The sequence below is a fragment of the Eretmochelys imbricata genome, chromosome 17 (assembly GCF_965152235.1).
Source record: "Eretmochelys imbricata isolate rEreImb1 chromosome 17, rEreImb1.hap1, whole genome shotgun sequence".
Taxonomy (NCBI): domain Eukaryota; kingdom Metazoa; phylum Chordata; order Testudines; family Cheloniidae; genus Eretmochelys; species Eretmochelys imbricata.
The window spans coordinates 8,291,715-8,300,470 of NC_135588.1; positions in this window are offsets into that span (position 1 = coordinate 8,291,715).

Consider the following 8,756-nt stretch of genomic DNA (forward strand, 5'->3'; position numbering starts at 1 on the left):
TCTTTTCTGTACTGTGTCCCAATGTTAGTGCAGAAAAAAGTTTTCGGACACTCCCCTCCAATCTGGCTGGGCAGAGAACACACTGCCCAACTAATACAGCAGATAGATCTCTCTTTGATTGGAAATCCAATGACTGAAAGAAGGAATAAAATCCCAGACCTCTAATAAAGTCATCCATGTACAAACGCAGGCCCTGAGCCGGCAAGGAGCTCCTCACACATATGAATGCACAACCCCTTCCCTTACACAGCTCACGGTTTTTTGCTCGGAAGAGTTTATATTCCTCATTGAAACACACAGTCAAAAAATATTTGTTCTTATTTTATTCGTTTGTTTATTATATAGGAAGGAAAACTTAAATGCACACATACAAAATGGGAAGTAACTGACTACGCAGTAATACTGCAGAAAAGGACCTGGGGGTTATAGTGGATCATAAATTGAACATGAGGCAGAAATGTGGTGCAGTTGCAAAAGAGGTTAATATCATTGGGGGGTGTATTACAGGAGTGTTGTATGAAAGACATGGGAGGTCACTGTCCCACTCTCCTTGGCACTAGTAAGGCCCCTGCTGGAGTACTGTGTCCAGTTCTGGGCACCCACTTTAGGAAAGAAGTGGACAAATTGGAGAGAGTCCAGAGGATAGCAACAAAAAATGACAAAAGGTTTAGAAAACTGACCTATGAGGAAAGGTTAAAAAAACTGGGCATGTGTAGTCTTGAGAAAAGAAAATGTAGGGAGGACCTGATAACAGTCACCAGATATGTTACGGGCTGTTATAAAGAGGGCAGTGGTCAACTGGTCTTCATGTCCATTGAAAAGTAGGGCAAGAAGAAACTGGCTTAATCTGCAGCAAGGGAGGTTTAGGTTAGATATTAGGAAAAACTTTCTACCTATGAGGAATAGACTTCTCAGGGAGGTTGTGGAATCCCCATCATTGGAGGTTTCTACCCAGAGTAAGAGGGCCCCAAAGAGCTTACAATCTGAATAGACAAGACAGACGAAGGGTGGAAGAAAGGAAATAGATGGAGACTTTAAAAACTGCCTTAAAATAAATCTAAAACGATAAAGTCTTCCTCCATAGGCAGTGTAGCCTAGTGGCTAGAGCATTGGACTGGGACTGAGGAGCCCTGGATTCTATTCGCAGCTCTGCCACTGGCCTGCTGGTGACCCTGGCCAAGTCACTTCACCTCTCTGTGCCTGTTTCCTCATTTGTAAAATGGGGATATTGCCCCTGACTTCCTTTGAAAAACGCTTTGAGATCTACTGATGAAAAGTGCTGTATGAGAGCTAGGTATTATTATTATAGGACAGATCTGCGACAGAGCACAGGATACTAAAAGAAAACTATATGCTTCAGGGGTGAGAACAGGCGTACCTGTAGTTTGCAACTACTCTGACACTTGTGGACAGCTTTCGGGGAGCGCGGACACCGCACTCGCATACACATTTGTTAATGATCTATGCACACAGCCATATTTTCTAGTGCTCATGTTGTCATTGATAGCTGAGCTGCTTCCTGGTTATATTCCCTAGCAATATTCTGCAGCTGGTCAGAACTGTCCTCATCCTTTGTTTGCAGGGAGAAAGGCCCAGAGCTTCAAGGGTAGTTAGGCCCTTAACTCCTATTGATTTAAATAGGAGTTAGGCACTTAAATACCTTTGAGGATCTGGGCCAAAGTGTCCAAAGTCAGAATGAACATGCAACAGGGATTCAGGGATGTGTGGGAAAGGATGCAGGGATTCAGGGCTGGGTGTGAAAGGATGCAAACATAGGCGATTTGAAAATGGTGAGTATATGGTGCCTTTGGGTAGGATGGGAATTAAAAATTTTCCTTTTCTTGAAAAAAAAACTGGGGGGAGCAAAGTAATTTAAATTTTGTAAAGGAAAAAAACCAGACCCCCAATTTTGAGTTGTCAGGTTTTGTTTTTTCCCCCTTCATTGTTTCCCTTTTCCATTCTGTCACTAAAACAAAGGGGGGAAATGTAAAAGGGAGAGAGAAAAACAAAACCTGAGAAAGTGAAGAATTTTCAATTTTTGGTGAAAACCAAATATTTGGGGTTTTTCAGTATTCAGGGTTGGGGAGGGAAAGAGGGCTGGAAAACTTCCAAAAAATAAAGAGAATCTATTTCTCATTGAAAAAATGTTTTAAGCAGGTCTAACTGACTACTCACTATGGTTAAGTACAGGTTTCAGAGTAGCAGCCGTGTTAGTCTGTATACGTAAAAAGAAAAGGAGTACTTGTGGCACCTTAGAGACTAACAAATTTATTTGAGCATAAGCTTTCGTGAGCTACAGCTCACTTCATCGGATGCATACAGTGGAAAATATAGTGGGGAGATTTTATATACACAGAGAACATGAAACAATGGGTGTTACCATACAGACTGTAACAAGAGTGATCAGGAAAGGTGAGTGGTTAAGTAGGGCAGTTGCTCTCACTGAAATCACTGTAAATTTTAACACTGACTTCCTTGGAAGCAAGGGTAAGCCCAAGGTTAGCAAGAATTCTTTTCCAAGCCACGGCAACATATGCCTCTTTCTTAAAAGGTGTCTTAACATTTCCATCTGCCTTCAAGAAAGGAAAGCAGAAACATGCTACTGCTATTCCAGTTTGGAAAAGGAGAAAGTGCCCTATAGCGTTAAATACTCTCTCTTTGTACAGGGTGACTGGTCACTTAAGTCATATGGCAGTGTTTCTGTTTCCTGATTACAGTATTTCAAAACACACAAAGAGCTTTCAGGATGGTCATGTGAATGCTTCATTTGAATGCTCTGTGTTAGTACATATTTGCACAGGAAATATGCCTTATGAACAAAATTTTGCTCACACAAATTATTATTTAACCCTGATATTATCATAGTATGCAAAGTCCCCAGTCATTACCAGAGCTCCATAGTCTCTGTCTAAAGACATCCGAAGGGTCAGATTTTTTCACATAAAGCAAACAATAGTAGACAACGATGCTAGATACAGTATTTGCTATTCTAGCAAATTTGCAGTTATACAGATAAGTGTTTGCAAACACTTTTACACAGCATTTGCCCAGCTCTAGTACAAATGTCTGTATAGCACATCTAATTTAGTGAAACATCTTGGAGGGAATAGCATGCCACACTGTTTCTTTATTTAGAAAAAAAATTAATGTGTTTAGCCTCGCTGAGAGTGATTTTTAGGGCCAACAGATGTTTAGTGGATTAGATGATGAGATTACAGTCTAACATTCACAATGGTTTTCTCAACTGAGTGTTTGATGTTGTAATTTTCCAGGATATTAAAAAGCATATGACATGCTGTGAGGACAAAGGGCCTTTTATTTAATATGTTTGTTTCTGGCTGTATTTGCTAGTTGGATTAGAAATATCCCTAATGAAATGGTTTTCAGGCCAACACTGGCTCCATATCAGAGAAGCTGTGTTGTGCCTTTTCTAATGGATATTACGGTGGCTCTGGTTGGGGCTCTGTCTTTGTAGTTTCTATGCATTTTTGTAATGTCAGTGTGTTGATTTATTTACCTAGCCATCTATCATGAGCCATATGATAAAGGCAGACCATCAAATACTGGTTAAAAGAACAAACTCTAGCCAACTGTACACTAAGAGGGATTGGGTAGGAGCCTAAAGGCCCAGAAGGCAATCTGCTCACCTCAGCAAAAAATCAATTCCCAGCGGATAAGAGACAGAGAAAGAGAAAACAAACAAGCAAAGGAGAAGGACCTCACAGTAAATGATACAGAAAATGTGTTCCTCAAAGTCAGCTAGCAAAGGACTCCATTTCCTTTGACAGGTTTAGAAGCACGGTGCCTGTGTCATTTTGTACAGGCATAAGTAGGCTTGGAAGAATTAGATTTTTATTATTAAAAGTTAGTAAATATTTATTTCCCCATACACCCACAAACTGCAGAAACAATAGTCCCATTGATAATTGAAATATACAGCTAGGCAAAGTAAGAAAAATATTGCTTGAGAACTTATTAGAGTCAAAATCCAGTGATTTAGACTTTTTTGAACTAGGCTTGTTACAAATGGACTAGTGAACAAATGGTAAAAACAGGTCTGGATTTAAGGACATTTACATTCTATACTTTGGCATGTGATGCTGATCGTTCACATTAATGGTTTATAAAGTTTTAACTTTTTGAATCTAATGGTCTACTCTCATTAAATATTTGTCTGTCCCACCCGTAATTTCCCGCAACTGTGAAAATTTAAACCAATACAAATCTAAAAGACATCAATATCTGTCAAAATGATAAAAAAATTAAAATCAAATTCCACCAAGCCGAGGCATAAGTGACATCTTGATGTCCTTGACGGAATTCTAATTTATTTCATTGTTAAACAGCACTATTTAACAGGTGTTTGCCTTGTTTCACAGCTGTGGTTTTACAGATGAAAATAAAACAGACCAGGTTTGGAACTGAATGGGGTGTGGTGGTAGGTGCGAATCATGCGGAAGCCCTGGAGATGAGAGTAGGAAACAAAGGATAGAGCATGGGATGCTATTCATGTACCTGTCACAATCCAACTCACGTGGTTTATATATGACCAAGGAATGTGAGTTTTAAGCATGACACATAAATTATAAAATTCTACTTTGAGATATTGAGTCTAAGCTAACAGATATGAAGGAAACATGGGACAACACTCTCTTCTCTACCCAGGCCCAAATCTGAGAACAGAGCAATGGAATGACCCAGCATCAGCCCACTGAAAGTTTGCCCAACGAAACACCTAAATAAAGGACAGCTTGGAGAGTCTATCTCTTCTCTGTGGGAGGAGGCATTGTGACTCTAGGTATATGGCATCTGGTTAGTGCACAACAGGGTCTTCGTAAATGTAATGATAGAGAGACCATTCATTCTAAGTCCTCCCTGTCCTTAACGGAGCACGGAACCATGAGTTACTTTTCAAAACCACCCCTTTCCTGACTTTTGGATTTATTAGGGTTTATCTCCGCATGGAGTTATTCCTGATGTTCCTGATTAACTCCATGTGTGGACATTCTTATTCTGGAATAAGGATTTGTCTACACTTGACAACTAATTCTGATTAGGGTAGGGTATGAATTTAAAATGCAAAAGATATTCTTGAATAATTCCATGTGCAAACAAGCCCTAAGAGTGCTTTCTTCCTGTTTATCTTAATCCACTTTCATAGTTAATCAGGCATAACACCATAGGTTATTCCGGAATGAGGTAGGATATGAATTTAAAGTGTAATAGCTATTCTGGAGTAACTCCCCATTTGGACTCTTATTCCAGAGCAAGAGTGTCAACACAGGGAGTTATTCCAGAATAGCTATTCTGGTCAGTTTTCTCGTATAGATAAGACAATGGTAAACTCAGAAACAATAACACAACGTAAACCTTCCCACCCAAACTCAGCTGTCCCTGCAGCTTCACGACTGGACTTCATCTGCCTTAGTTTCCTCTAGCCCAAAGAACCACTCCCTCCCTCTTTATATCCTGGTTAAATCCAAATGGGCCTGCCTGCAACATGACTCAGCAGTAATGTACCATGAATCTTAATGCAAGGTTTACCACCTAAAGCCTAGGGAGATACTACAGAAGAGCCCTACATTCCTGTATAGGATCTTATACCCAGCTACCTTGTTACAGCTAATGTAAAAATATCCTACATGTATATCGCTCCCAAAGTGTATAGATCTCAAAGTGCTTTATCAATTAACCGGTTGCTCTATCAACTACATAAGGATCACTTCATACACTACCGAAAGGCTGTCACATCTAGGATGAAACCTAGCAGCTGTTTAACAGTGCACAATTACATTACGCAGCGGTTTAGGAAAGTGTGTGAAGAAGAGTTCTTTATCCATTGGAAACTGGAGGGAGAATTTAGGGTAGATGAATAAGTATTTGAACTTGAATGTAGCTATGATGTTAGGGCTAACACCCTTATTATCACAAAAAGTACCAGGGGATTTCTAATGCGCTTGAATGTTCAGGATCCTGGTTTTACTTCTCAACTGAAAGTTGGGTGCTTCCCTGTGGGATTCTGAGGCCAATGATGAGGTGAAGAGAGGGCACGAGGAACTATTTGCAGGGCTTTTGCATGGTTTGCAAAGTAGCCAAGCGTTGTGGCTGATAGGTGGATTAGGTTCAAGCATCTGCAGAATAATCCACAGTAGGTGGCACTAACTGACTATGTTTCCCATCTGCATTGTCATAAAGCCCCAGGTGAGTAAGCAATAGACTCTTCAGTGTGAGTTCAGTCAGAAAGGCAAAGTGAGAGGTGGCTGGGTTTGTCTTCCTCTGCTTAACAAGGTGACACAACTCTAAGATCAACTGTTTAGAAAAGGATCATGTAGCTATTGATCATAGATAGGAATTTTTTAAAGTGCTTGTTATATTTAATTGGAGAGAAAGGAGAATTGACAACACTGGGTACAACAGGTGATACAGATTATGTCAGGAAATAAGGCCTCAGTCCATGGCTCTTGGCCTCCATCACTCCCTGGTCTGCATATGTTATCCACCTGTTACCCTTATTTTATAACTGACTTGAATATACTCATAAAAGGTGACAGATACACAGCACTGGAGAGTTGAGGAACTCGGAATCGGGATACAGAATCTTTTATCTCTAGGACATCGGTCTAGATTTGGGCTAGACAGATGTTAACAAAGCCATTCCTTTTTTGATGGCTGTTTGGTGGGTTACATTGCGGGAATTGGTGATCTCATTCCATTCCCTTGAGAATAATAAATTTCAGCAGGAAGCCAAGGAACTGAAGGGGTGGGATGTTGTCCCTCTAAGTTAAAAAGCCTAATAGAGCAAAACCTGTACTTGCTACCAATCATGCTGTACCTGCTCTTTGCATAGAGGAATTCAAGTAGAGGTAGAACAGGACACCTTGCAGTGATTTAGTGAGCTGGTGTTTTTTTGTTTTGTTTTGTGGTAGCCATTATCTCATGCTCCAGCTCATGGCAAGTTTTCATTTGAAAAGAAAAAGTCTCCAACCCTTATGGTTGCAAAAAGAACCTTCCAAATGTGAACTGAGCATAAAGCAATGAACCTAGGCCTTCCTGAACCCGCAGACAGCCTGAAACAACAGCTCTGAGAGTTGTGAACTGCTCCCGTTCATCTCAGTGGGATGTCAACTCTGGAGCCTAACAAGATAAACATCAGCATGGTTAATCATTTTCCTGCTGATTGAACCAAGAAAGAAGAGGGACATATATATTATGACAATCTGTGGTGTCACAAGTGAGTGGAACTTGGGTTTTGGACAGAGCTTGGAAGATGATCACTACTTTTTTTTTCCCCTCCGTCTCAGTTCAACCCCTGGATTTATGGATGCAGATTCAGTGGCTTTTACCTGCTTTAAATTCACCAGACATCTCAAACAATAACCGCACATGATTTAACACCAAAAGTGTTGCATTGTTTTCTAATTTGTTCTTGCCTTTTTATTTTGGGGGAGGGCTGTTTCATTTCTTTGCTAATTACCTTTGTAATTATAATTATTACTTATTAGTTGTACTGCAGTAGCACCCAAAGGTCCTGATTGGGGCCCCAGGGTGCTAGGGACTGTCCAGCACATCATGAAAAGCATCCTTTGCCGTAGGAGCCACCTTACTATTCATATGTTGTACTAAGGCAATTTTAGTGAGCTTTTTACCTTCCCAGTCAGACTCTTGCTCTCGGGGAAGCATCTGCTTCCGGTAATGTAAATATGCTGGCAAGCGGACTAGAAAGCGGAGCATATGGCCACCTCCGCCATGGCGCAGACTTTGTCTCAGGCTCATGGTAATCATTTTAGACACACTCTGGCTTAGTTTCAGAGTAGCAGCCGTGTTAGTCTGTATCCTGGAAGTTGTTAGTGCTCTATTCAGCCAGATACCACTCTGTAAGTACTACATTCACTGTGGACAGAGATCAGGAACAATTTCTAGTACAATAATTGGGAATGGAAACCTATGGGGCTTACCATGTTACAGTAAGAACACTTAAATACTAAACCCCAAAACATGTGTCATTTCTGTCCTTCTTTTCAGACTATCTATGAGTCCCATATACCATGTATGCAGGAATTTAACTATGCAACTTCCATTAACACCAAAGGGAGTTAGTTAAGTTGCTTAATTCCCCGAATGTCACTTTGAAATTAGTTAGACCCCCATTTTCTCAACACCGATGCCATGGCTTTTGGGGTAATTAAGAAAGATTATAAAGTGAAAGTCTTATTCAAGTGACACAAGGTCAGTATGTTGCCAGCTGGAAAATTATACATCATGAACTATGTTTAAGTAAGCAAAAGGGAAAATATATATAACAAAAGCACATGGATTTATATTTCTTTATGAAAATCTTTTGGTAAGCATGGCTTATGCCACTTATGGCATCTTTACTTTGGAAAGATGACATGCAGTGGTTCTTCTGTCTGTGCTCAGTATCTGAGTACAATGTTCCTCTAAACCCTGTGACCAAAATTTTAAAATATGCTGGAGATTTTGGGTGCCCAGGGTGACACAAACGTAAAGAAGCCTGATACTCAAAAAGTCCTAAGCAGCTGACCCCTTTTAAGTGCCTCCAGTTGATCACCCAAACACTGAAGGCTCTAGAATCACTGGTCACTTATTAAAATCTTGATCTGTGGTTCTTGGAGCATTGTCTTTGGGTGTTACATAAAGGCCTATTTAGATTTAACACTTAGAACAGTGCCTTGTCTATAAGGCGGTAGTCAAAGTATTCATTTTAAGACCGGGGAGGGTTCAATATTCATTGATGT